Genomic DNA, 13,107 nt, shown 5'->3' on the forward strand with positions numbered 1-13,107 from the left:
GAAGGCTAAGTATAGGAAAAGTGTCTTTCAACACTCTAGTACCCTATAATCAGAATTTAACTACTGCCATAAATTAAGATGACATTGAATCAAATATGAAGCCAAGTTTCCTAACTGATTTCACAGACAAGATGATTGCCCATAGGTGAAAGCAAGGATCTTTTCCCCCAGCTTCTTGGAGAGAAAGAAATAGTGTAATATGGGTCTTGCTGTGTTTATTGTGAGCTCTTTTTAGTACACCCATTCCTAGCGAGGTGCTGGCAGTTTTTTCACTGAAGCTATCAGAGAGGCTCGGTATAAGTTGTATCTGGGTATAAACTGTGTATCTGGAGAATGCAAAACTGAAGGGCCAAGTGACTGTCAACCATACAAGTAAGCAACGATTCAAAAACAAGCAACAAAATCAAGATTGCGAACCCTCGAGGCACTACACATGGAGGAGGATCATTCTTTGATTTCTGTGAGGGTAAAGCTGCAAACAAAGAGGATCTTATCTATCCTCCACCATCTCACAAATATGATGTGTAATGAAGATGTGTGAGTAACATGCTGTGATCTAAGCCCAGTGACAGACGGTATATAATCATAGCACCAACACCATGACATGCCTCGATTACTGGAATGTCATCTACTGAAGGCTCCTAAAGTATCTTGTTAGTGGACTTCAAAGACTGCAAAACCAGGCAGCCAGAATGAGCCAGACCCTTTGCAGATACAACCACATTAAACCAGCAAGAAAAGCTGTACATTGGCTCCCAGTCAAAACTCAAGTTGAAGGTACTTTGTACTGTCCAAAACGCTTACTTTGGGAATGGATCAAATTATTTGTGACCCCGACCCATGAAAGCATACCTTTCTTTAAGTTGTATTTATTTGTTCTTACAAGAAGTGCCCCATAGTATTGTCTGTTTGACTGTTACTTTAATTAACTTGATATGTAACATAAAGCCAGATATATGAAAGTGTTTCAGGATTCAGCCATTTGTCTTCTGCCCTAAACTATAGAACACCTTGAACCCACATCCGACAGCTGGGCCGAGCTATTGGCACTTCAACAATCTTCAGAAAACAGATCTTAAGGCTGGCTTACAGCTAAACCTTAAAAGTGATCCTTGCAAAACAATGTATACAGTGCTAGAAGGTTGGAAAAGATTCCATATTTCCAATCAGACTCTAACACCTGTTTGAACTGCTAGCAGATCTGAAGCACGCTGAATTAACTGCAATTAGACACATACCGCTCTCCAAAACATTTATATAAATATATAGATAAATACATGTAAGCGAGAAAATATAGGTTCTTCTGTAGGTGGGTGTCCTCTGTATATTAAGATGTAGACCCCAAAATCAGGCCATTCTGTTAGCCTAAAGAGTATCATCATTTGCTTTAGCTACCTACCAAAGTACCCAGACAGACCCAACTTCTCCCTCGCCATCGCCCAGTGACAGGGTGTATTGTTTAAGCTGTCCTTCTTTCACTGCATGCTTTGCCATGTTTGTAGAGGACTGAGCACCCAACCTTGGTATCATTTAGTGATATCAATCCTATTGCATGGACCACCAGGGTAGAGAAACTACCATTATTCGTCCACCCTTGCTGTGTAGATATTTCCATCATTCAAAGGTCTTTGAGCATTGAACTATCACGCAGACACATTAAGCGCTCCAGTAGGTCACAATATTTTTTTTTACTTTTAAGGGACCCAGGCTGTGAGTACCTTACTCACCAGTCCTTTTCACCACTCAGTAGGAAGAGTGATAAATGTATCATTTTGTTGAAATTCTACTTTGATTTCTACTGCTAAAAGTGTTTACAAAGAGTGTTTAGATATAGTTAAGATGTTTGCTTTGGTTTGCATAATTGTTCAGTTATTTATGCAACAAGGTGTGAGGGCCAAGGACTATGCATCTTCTTGCAGATTCCCTATTATGACTCTGCTTAGTTGTCCTAGCCCTTCTTACACAAGATAACCTGTTGCCCCTCGGTTAGGCACATCCGTCCACATAGGAACATCACAGCAAACTGCAAACTCTAGAGAAGTCATCTTATTTCCGTATACCAGCTGCCGCCTGAACTCATTACACTTTGACCGCTCTGAGCCCATCCCACTTTCTTAGGAGGACCAATCACTTGCAACACCAGTGCTTGAAATGGAAAAATAGAAGTGTAGTAGTGCCGGTACTCTCCAATTAAAAGTATTACGTTTTTCTTGAGAAGTGCAGGTACTCTCCCTCTAAAAATAAAAAAGTGCTGGTACTGCGTACCGGACAGTACCGGCCCATTTAAAGCGCAGTGCAACACAGGGACTTATAAGCGCAATGCAAAACAGCCAGGGCTAAAAGAACAGAGGGTTTTGTTATATAATATAAGCAAGAAGTGGAATGTCAGGATTCAAAAACTACTTTTTGCATTCCTAGTGCAAATGATATTACAAAGGGGTCATTGGGCTCTTTGTGTACCAAGGGGTGTGCTTCGGGGAATCTACATTGACACTTTCCAGGATCCCCTCATTTTCTAGGGGTTGGCCCCACACAATGTGAAGGCATTCCTGTCAATCAAGAGCAACTCTACACTAGAGTACCTGCATTTAGCACTCAAAGCATGTGAGGAAGGCAGAGAATGTAGATCACTCACGTAGTGGTGGCTGGTGAACTTTGAAACTAGTGGAGCATAAATGCTTAACCCAAACATATGTCAACTAGTTTGCTCTCGAATGAGAGCAATGGCAGATGTTTAAGGGAATGATCCCACATGGAATGGAGAAAAGTACTTTTGTGGCTGGTTACACTGGTTTGCAAAGACGGTGAGCTAATGGAAACTGACTTTGGGAGGGTGTGTGATATCGAAAGACGTTCAGTCCCTCCAAATGAAAGTGACCTGAAAAGTATACCCTGAGAGCAGCGAGGGAGAGAGAGAGCCTGACTTTGTGCAATAGGGTTGCTGGGGTGGTCCCTAAGAGAACATTTTATATATTGAGTCAAACTGCATTTTACAGCACAGTTTTCACCCTCAACATCGAAGCCAGTCCACAACCAAAGATGAGCTGCAGCGCCACGCCATTCAGCTCATTGTAAGCAGCACATTGATTCACCGTGTGGCCCAAGAAGGCAGTTCACGTTGCTTAAAATAAGCAGCATATCGAGTGGCTGCAGCCCTGCACTGCCTTGGTTCCATTCAGGCATGTAGCCAGAGCTCTACGTTTTCGGGGGCATGGTCGCAGCAGGGCCGTAGCCAGGGGTGAATGTTTCGGGGGGCACGGCCTCTAGCAATGACAAGGAAATATTTTCGGGATGGAGGAGGGGCAAGTTGAATGTGGTAGCTTCCGAAAAACTGAAGTGAAAACTGCGATATTTTAGAACCCAAATTATTTTAGTTTTGTGTTGTTTTATGTTGCTCTCCCCAGAGGTGAAAGTGAGAGACAAATTGTACAGTTTAAAGGATGTTAGTCGAAACTGAACTTCCTTTAATGGCATCATTATATGAAGGATAACACATTCCCTCATGAAATCCTGCAGAATCGGAATTTTCATAGTTACACATATATCACATTGGGCTAGAATACGGGAGTAAAACTGACCAGTATATAAAGACAACTTTGCATGGGACTTGGAAGTTCTCTTGTAATGGATTTATGCCGTAAGCAGTGCCTTAAAGGACATTACAAAGCACATTGGAGCAGTCAAATTAATTATAATGGGATCAATTTAAAGACAACTTTACAGTTGGAGAACCTCCCCCCAAGGATTACTAGAGACTATTTAATCCAATAGCACATTTCGAAGTGCAAAGGATCAGGAATACTGATTAAAACTCAAAATTAAACTTCATAGGCAATGGAGTAGCCAGAAAATAAAATATGCCCCACTTGGAACCCAAGCTCTTACGGCACCAAGCAGGCGTAGCAAGTCATAGCGACCCTCCATAGCAGAGCTTTCTTGTCTCTTCCATCAAAGCACCTATCCACTCTTCCTTTCATCCTTGCATCCACCCACTGATATCCACCATTTCACCTTTACAATCTGTCTTCCATTCAATCTTTCAGCCATCATTCAGTCTGTCACCATTCCATCCATCCACCCATCCATATCCAAACGTATCCATCCATATTCAAACCTATCCATCAAACTTATCTATCCATCCATCCATTCAGTCATCCTTTCACTTGTCCATTCATCCTTTCAATCATCATCTATCCTTTCATTCATCAATCCACCCTTTCACTCCATCATCTTCCCATTCACTCCTGCCATCCATCCTTTCACTCATCCATCCATCCATTTACCCTTACACTCATCTGTCATCTGTTCACCCTTTCACTCATCTATCTGTTCACCCTTTCATTCAGTCATCCATCTACCCTCCCTTTCACTCATCCATCTATTCTTTCACTTATCCATCCTTACATCCATAGTTTCACTCATCCATTTACCCATCGTTTCGCTCATTCATCCTTTACACCTTTATCCACCCATCCCTTCTCTCATCCATCCATCCACCCTATCAGTCATCTAGCCATCCTTCCATTCACCCTTTCACTCATCCATCCATCATCCTCCCTTTTACTCATCCATCCTTACATCCATCTTTTCAGTCATTCATACATGCATCTGTCCATCCACCCTTTCACTCACTCACTCGCTCATCCATCCTTCCTTTCACTCACTCACCCTCCCACCCTTTCATGTTAATTACGCAGACAGATGAGGCCCATCAAGAACCCCATCCCCCCTGTAGCTGCTAAAGAGGGCTGTAAACTTCGCCGCTGTTCATAAGTTTGGGGTTTCAGTTATAAAGTACTTTAAGGAATATAAGAGTAAACTATGAGTAAAATGGAGTGTTGTAACCAATGCTGTCAAAAGATATTCGTGCACACTGTTTATGGTCTATTATCAAGCCCTGAGTTTACTAAATAAAATGTTTAATAAAAGCGTTAAATATTAGTGCCAGCTAGCTGCTGTAGGGTTCAATCAGTGATCAGCAAGAGGTCTGTTAAAAAACTGCTGTCTTAATCATTTCCAGCCCTCAAATAGAAACATAAATCTATGCCTGTCAGAAACTACCACTATTGTTCTGAAGGAAGGTATTACTTATCAATAAATTATAGCCCATCAGTACCGTATAACTCACATGTTGTGCAAATATATAAATGCAAGTCCTAAGCCTGCTCCAAAATAGCCGCAAACCTGACAAAACTAATATTTGTATGTATTCACATTTTAGCTTTCCTCATAGATCTCCATCACCCTGTCCAGACTGAGCAATACTTTCCAAACTAATAAATCCAGTGTACTGGATATATCAATCTTCTGATAGATGGAATAAAGATTCAACAGAGGGCTATAGTTTAAGGATGCTATTAACAACAGATAATGTTTCAATCAAAAATGCCCAAAATGGTCACCTGGTTGTGAGAAAATGCCCCTTTTTGCATGGTTACCCACATTGTTTGCTGAAATGTATTGCTTGATTTTACACTCTGCACACTGGGGCACTGCTGTCCAATGCTGGGTGTATGTGCTGTGACCTTTCAAACATATCCAAATTGGATACTCCCTGATTGTTTTTTTCTTTTTTTAACTCTGCTGTAAGATCATATAATATGGTGCGGAAGTACACCATGACATGGAAAGATAAAGGGCACCGGTGGACTGAAACACTTATTCTGCTATCTTCTAGAATGACAAAGGAAGACATGGCTTTAGGACTACCACAGTAGCCTGACTCCTGCAGTGTAAAACCTGCAGTGTGACCGGTTAAAAATAACCCTTTTTGACAAACAAAAACCTCTCTTTTAAATATTAGCAAGTTACCCCAATGTAAGCCTGGTAGTTGCCAACGTAGGGTGGATGGTATTTAAAAGTGAAACATGTTGAAAATGAATGCCACCATGTCCTAACAGTTACAAGGCCCTAAAAATATTTTCACTGTGGCAGGACTACATGTCCATTGTAGAAAACCAGAGGACAGATCAAAGTACTAATACTACTATCTCTGAATGAACAATATTTTTAATAGTTATTAAGAATCCAATTCAGTGGTGAAGTCAGCTTTTATTTACTAAATATATAGGAAAAGTAACTTTTTAGAAAGCTACACTTTACCTGCCGGAACTGTCAGACGGCTAATTAACATAAGCCTCTGCCAACTCCCAGCCTGTGCTCAAACCCAGGAATAGGTGAAAAAGAGGTGTGAAATGCCTTCCAAGAGCTAACAATAGGCTGACCTGTATGAGCCAAGATGACTCCTCTGAACTCAACAGAATATGCCGGGAGGGAGGTGTAGGTATCATGTTGACCCAACAGTGTAAAATCCTGCTTAACAGGTCTATTGAGCCATATGTAATACTTTGGGACCACTTGAAAGGCAGAGAAGAGTATGCCAAGGCAATTCCTGCATTCTCCCTGTCTGGTTGCTGAAGGAGCCAGTTTTTGTCCTTCCAAACTTCTGTCTCCGTGTTTGTTGTGGGCACAGTGCTTGCTTCAAAATGGATTTTAGTGTTAGATGTAGGAGGACACTATGATTACCAAAGTACACTCCCCACTTACACCCCCAACCGCAGAGCCCACATCTAGTGTTGCCTAAGATGCTTTTTTGGATTTGCTCTGACACACTGCATTTTGGGCCTGTTTGCAGTAAAGCAAACAGGTACTGCTGCACGAGTGTCTTGGGTTGTCTCCAACCACAAGCTGGTGAACCCTAAAAAGCTAGACCTTCACCAAGCCTTCCTCAGAACTCTGCTGGCCTTTCCAAAATTCCAGAAGGACCAAACCTGCTGCATTTGGCATGTGTGATCTGTGAGAAAGACCTGAGGCCACTGGAACTTGACATTCAAGGACCGAAGGATCTCCAAAGATCATGAGACTGATCCCCTGAATGGGTCCAGCAACATAAAAAGGTTGAAGAGGACATTCCTGTGAAGAATCCCAACTGACCAGTGGCAACTGGACCTAGAGTGGACTTTACTGATGCCCTCTGCCTGACATCCTGAGATTCTGTAAGTGCACCCCGTGAGGTCCTGTGAGCCTCGGAAGTGTACTGATGTGGTTGTTTTGGCACCAAAAGAAGTTTGGGAAATTTTTCAAAAGTTTTGCTGCAGAGCTTCCAGGGCATCGACCTCGAAAGGTATCCAAGTGGCAGTTCCACAGCTTCAGATTGAGTTTCATGTTTTCCTAAGAAAAAACTACAAAGTCCTTTATAGATTGGGACTTAGAAACATTTTTAAGCTTCTCTGTTTCCAGGCCCTAGTGTGGCCAATCTACTTGTTGTGTCTGACCCATACACCGTTATGCTTTCATGTTTGGCCTCAAATCGCACCTAGGTCCCAGACTACAGTGACTATTGTCTTTCATTAGTGCTTTATACTTTTTCACTCTATTTTCACTTAAATCTTTAAAAATGTATATCTCCCGTCTCTCTTATTGGATTTGTGTCATCTTGATGTCATTCTGCTTATTAGTTTTTCCTTTATTTTTATAACAGTGGGATTTTTACTGTTTTGTGGTTTAGACTTTGCAATTGTATTGGTGCTTCTAAATGTTTTACCAATTTACTCTAAGCTAAGACTATCTGCTCTGTGCAATAGCTATAAGGGATGAGCTCAGGTTTAAATTACTGAAACATTTGACTGGACCTAACAAGTTAGTGACTTTATTACTTGTTGTGGACTACCATCCACCCCTGAGTAATTCAGTTCCCCTCACAGGTAATCTTTCATGGTGGTGTGGTGTAAATACTCTTGCCCCAGATGGCACAGAGTGGGGGAGAAGGTATGCAGCCCAATGTTCTCCAGGTGACTACTGGGAAAGGAGGCTTTCCACCTGAGAATATTTAACAAAATGAACCTACCAGTGCCCTTTACAATGCATTGTCAATATAAATATGCTAAAAATGAGTCCAAACTTCAGTGGGTGAGTTTCATCCTAGATGCTACCTTGAATGCCATTTATTACAATCTCATACAATGGGTGGCCACATCAGTACCAGTATTTTAGGAGAGGTAGGCTGTGTCATTCTACGTGTGTCCCCTGTATTTAAAAAATACTATCACAATGTCAGGGGTAGCTTTATACTATGAGTAGGTGACATCATGCCATAGATGCTCTCAGTAGGGCAAGAATCCTCCACTACTCTAAGCTCCTATATGAGCACTAACTACCATAAAATATTTTGATATGAAACAGCTATGTGTTCTTGCTGAAGGGGACACTTGGTGTTGCGAAGCAAGAGAAACTTGATGTGGACTGAAACTGAGTGCATCTCTCTTATTACTAAATATTCAGCATTGTTTTATGGTGTAACACTGACACTTGTGGTCCACTAGGAACTTGACTGGAGAAGTTGTGCACCAATCATATGCTATTGTGAACGCATGGGATACGATGATGAAAACACGCAGCAGCAGCATTTGAGACCTTTTTGTATACTCACTCTTCCACTAAGCCCCACTCTAGCTGCTTTCCAAATCATGGTGCTCCACTCGTTTCTCGTTGCCTGGCGGGGCTTGTTTCATGGACACACTGTGTTTGACAACTCAGTGGTTGTAATACAGTCTATGCTGCTTGATAGCATAAAGGCTGGCAGTTACAGGCCATGCACTGTCAGTCACACTGTAAGCATAACACAAATTCTGTCATTGGCTTTGGAGTGCTGTAGAGACCTGTGTAAAATACTTTTCAGACTCCTTGTCTTTTACACATCACAAGTGCATCAGAAGTCGTAACAACACAAACTGTGTATGTGAGATAGTCTGAAACGAGAGCCCTGCCCCATCAGTTGTGCACTTTGTTTTCCAAATTACTCTACGAGTATGGACCTGTTCAGTCGAGGCCGTTCTGCAAAACTTCACAACTGTTTTTTAAGTGAAGGACAGATATGCTAGCAAATCATTCAGCAAAATCATAATTCCGCAGATGGGAATATTTATTAGAATAACATATCATTCATTTAATGTGCTTGATCGCTACTGAAGCAGTTTATGAGCACTGAAGGCAGATGTGTATTGTTACTCATCTAAGTGGTGCTCTTTTTATCTGCCCGGGAAGTTTAAATGGTTAAGTGAACCCACTCGGAGTTGAGTTTTTGCCCAAGTTCCTGCAGAGAATCTAATAGGGAACTGAATTACCAAACCTCAAAGCATCTTTTGACATTAACACTGTTGAATGACTCAGCAAGTGGGGCAATTCTGGCCCTGTATTTCATAATACTAACTTGTAATAACAATTTGCCTACATATATAGAAGCTAGTACAACTGTTTTAAACTTTCAAATGGTTGTAAATAACAAGCATTATTATTAGTCAATTCATTGTAGTCAGTTTAGAAACCTGTGAAGGATGAAAGGCTGAGTTGACCCAGCAAGGGATTCAAACTCATGAAAGATCTTGGAAGACTTGAGGTGGCTCAAGAAAGGTCAATGCAGAAATAAGATTGTTGCCTTGAGTGTTATATGCTCAAATAAAATGATTGATTGGAAAGAAATTCACATGTACTCTGTTCCACTGAATGTTGAATTGATGTCACTTTACTCCTGTTTCTCGAAATCTGTCACACCTCCATTTGTTTCTCCCTGTGGTTTTCACTCACTGCCCTTACTATTTCTTTCCCTTATGTCCATTCTCTCACAAGATATTCGCTAGTTCTTTGTCACAATTTTCTCTCATACTTCACTTACCCTGTTTCACTTGCCCTCTTACTAATTGGGCAAAAAGTGTTAGTTGAGCACCTGACCTACCACAAGTAGCACCAGGTGGTTCAAAGTCCTGTCTTGCCTTGCAGACCAAAGAGCACAGAAGACCTGTTGGCAGGTGACATTCACTGACACTGAAGGCACAGGAGCCCATATATTTGTATGGCTTTGGTGGTAATAGTGAGCCTGTGTCTTCAGGGAACGGTTGAGGGTATTCTGATTACCTCCTATTAAAAACTGTTAATAAATGTAAAAAAAAAAAATGCATTTTCTAGCTCTTTTCTACAAAAATATGGGCACCACTACTACACATCAGCAAGGTGTGCAAAGCAAGGAGAATGAACAAGAGCACTATGAGACTATGATGCCAGACTGTGTGCTGTACAAATGCCATTAGCATATCATGTATGCACCAATAGGGAAATAAATACAGTAATTGACAACACTGGGGCATATTTACAATAAAGGGGTGCATTGGTCCCGATGGTCAACTTTTCTTGTGTCCCCCCCTCGCCCCCTAACAACACCATGGGTGCGCTGTATTTACAATATGGCGCACCATGGCTGTCGACCACAACAGTGTCTAAATATTTGACGCTCTTGTGGTGCGTTGCTGCACTAGCACCCACAATTTTGGCACTAGTGCAGCAAAGCACAGCGAGGCCCATAGGCCAATACAGGAGCATCACTTTAACACCTGCCTCGGGTAGGTGTTAAAAATGATGGAAAAAATGGGGCAGGGAAATCTTGTAAATTTTACTGAGCCATTTTTTCGGGCCTCTGTATGGGGGGACGCTCTCCTTGCATACATTATGCATGGCGCGAGCATAATGTGACGCAAGGGGTTGCAAAGTGGAGCAATGTGTGCATTGCGCCACTCTGTTAATATGGCGCGGTGGAATGGCCTACTTAGTGACGCCTTAGCGTAAACAAATTACACTAATGCAGCACTGAGGGGCGCTAGGGGCTTGTAAATCTGCCCCTGAGTGCATTGTGTATTCAATTGGGCATTAACTATTGTCAAGCAGTGTCATCTATCCCTTTTTGTAATGCAGGATGAAATCACAAAATACAAGTGTTCGTTGTAGTCCATAAAAAAGAGGCCTGTGGCTGGGAGGTGGTGGGGTGATAGTTCTCATTTTCCATGACTCATTGATCTATTTTGTAGAATGCTATAAAAGCAGGGTCTCCATAAATGAAACTGGACCCGTTTCATGAAAGGGTTTCAAGATCATCTAGTCTTCTCCCAGCAACAGTGTTTAATTTAAAATAAGGGCAATGGCACAAATTGCTACTTAGATGCTCACAGCCAGTGCAGCTGGATGCCAGAGTTGCTAAATACCATTGCTGCCCAGTGCTGATTCCACCTAATGGATCATTCTTCCACCAAAATGCCCTTCATTTCTCTATCACACTCATGCAGGTCCTTTTTCATCCCTGGCTTTTCCATTTGTCACTGTTTCCTATCTTTCTCTGTCTGATTTTTGCTCCTTTTTGTACTTTCTGTTTTTTTCTCTGGGTTAAATTCTGATAATGAAACATAACCCCCCCTGGCCAAAAATAAGTGCTGTGTGACCGATGAATAAATTAGACACTGCTTAACAGCGGATGTCTTTAGAGCATCTGCCAGTTCAAGAATGGAGTTCCTCGAGACACACAAACAGCAGAATCATGGAAGTTGGCTAATTTAACATGCTTCCTAGCAGGCAAAGTCAATTGTACCACCATGAGAAGGAAAAACAGACCATAGCTGGGTTTGGAGAACCACAAATAGGCCAAAAGTAGTAGGAAACTAGTGAGGAATTACTTTAATGGTATTTACTCACAGCCTCACCTGGGCTGGCTGTAGGCAGCAGTTACTGAGTCATGTCACTTACTACTTGGTGGTCCCCAGTTCTGTCAGAATGTCTTCGGGCGACACAGGCATTTAAACTCAAGTCTCAGGTGCATGAACTCTACAGCAAGAAAGAAGGTCAAGTCTTAGGTGGAGCGGCACCTTCCTGGGGTGGTGGTGGTCAGGTTTTGTGGGTTGCCTGACTGCAGGCCTTTGGGTGTCTCCTGCCATGTTGTTGGCCTGGACGGCTGGGAAAAAGAGCCAGTAAACCTGTGTCCGTCAGTGTGGAATGAGCATGGTGTAATAGTGCAGTGCACGGAGCCTCTGGTCAGGAATGATGGCATCAGTCAGCACCTGGATCCACAAGTGGGTGACCCTGGCATCTCTGCAGGTGGAAGTCACTGGCACAAACAAGTGTCAAGATTGGGTCAGGAGACACTGGTAGGTTGTGATTTATGCTGAATCCGTGCAACTGACAGATTTCTGCATTTAGCTGCAGCATCACTACTGTGCACTGTGCAAAAAATTGGCACATCTACAGTTGGCAGCAGCTGTGAATTATGTCCACTATGCCGAGGTGCGCTAGGGGGGCAAGAGCATAGGCAGCTTCTCTAGTGGTGGCACTTGCCTTTGCACTCAGCCTCCACTTATCACCCTATTGTTTGCTTTCCTGTCTAAAGGGAGCTTCCGGCCTACCCGCACCCCAAGCTGACTTGACACGCATACCATCACACCAATGCTTGACCACTCTTCAGCCTCCAGCAGCTGGATGCAGGGCCAGACTGGGAACTAAAATCACCCGCTCACAAAAAATCCTATACAGCCATACACTGCACACAGCAAGTGAGCTCAGCAAGTGAATCCAATGCTGTCCAGAGGTGTATTTGGAGGTCACCTCTAACCAGTGGTGGCTGGTGATTTTTCCGAGTGTTGGTAGGTAAATATCAACCCTGAATTGGACTGACTGAGCCAGCAAGCAAGCCTGACTTCCACATGAGTGCAAGATGTTCTCCCACCCAGAACGTTTCGAAAACATTAGGCCAAATAGGGGTTTTACAACACTATTCTCAAATAAGTGGCAAAAACACCACAGGTTCTGGAGGTGGACTCTAGAAATATTCCACTACATTCATAGAGTGACTAAGAAGGCTGACACACCTAAGTGATGTTCAGTGTTCACCCACCCCAAAATATTTTGAGAAAATGGCAAAGCAGTGAATTTTTCAGCACAAATTTACTAAAATTTGAAGTGTCATACATAATAAAGTCAGTTCAGTAAATGGACTTTCACATGGTGTCATTCTTCCCTTCTACATTTATACTTCCTGACATTTTTCACTCCTGTTCTTTCTACGTAGATTGTCACATGCTATGACTGAAATGTGTGTGTGTGTGTGTCTGTGGGCGCTTTCACACACATGTATTCATTTTGTGTCAAAACATCAGGATTCAATTCATGAAGATACAGGAACTTTACTAAAACAAGTTTAGAATTAATAAAAATAGCTCTCCAAAACAAAAGCTTTCTTGAAACATAATAATTCTATCCCGAAAGACAAGCTTTTCATTTTTAGTAAATGCCTGCCTG

At 42.2% G+C, this 13,107-nt stretch overlaps 1 long non-coding RNA gene across 1 annotated transcript in view; it reads left to right on the forward strand.

Moving 5' to 3' along the window:
* LOC138246106 (uncharacterized) overlaps positions 1–13,107 on the forward strand; it is a 39,470-nt gene that overhangs the window by 2,115 nt on the left and 24,248 nt on the right. The window lies entirely within an intron of this gene.

This window comes from Pleurodeles waltl, chromosome 7 (assembly GCF_031143425.1).
Source record: "Pleurodeles waltl isolate 20211129_DDA chromosome 7, aPleWal1.hap1.20221129, whole genome shotgun sequence".
Lineage (NCBI taxonomy): Eukaryota > Metazoa > Chordata > Amphibia > Caudata > Salamandridae > Pleurodeles > Pleurodeles waltl.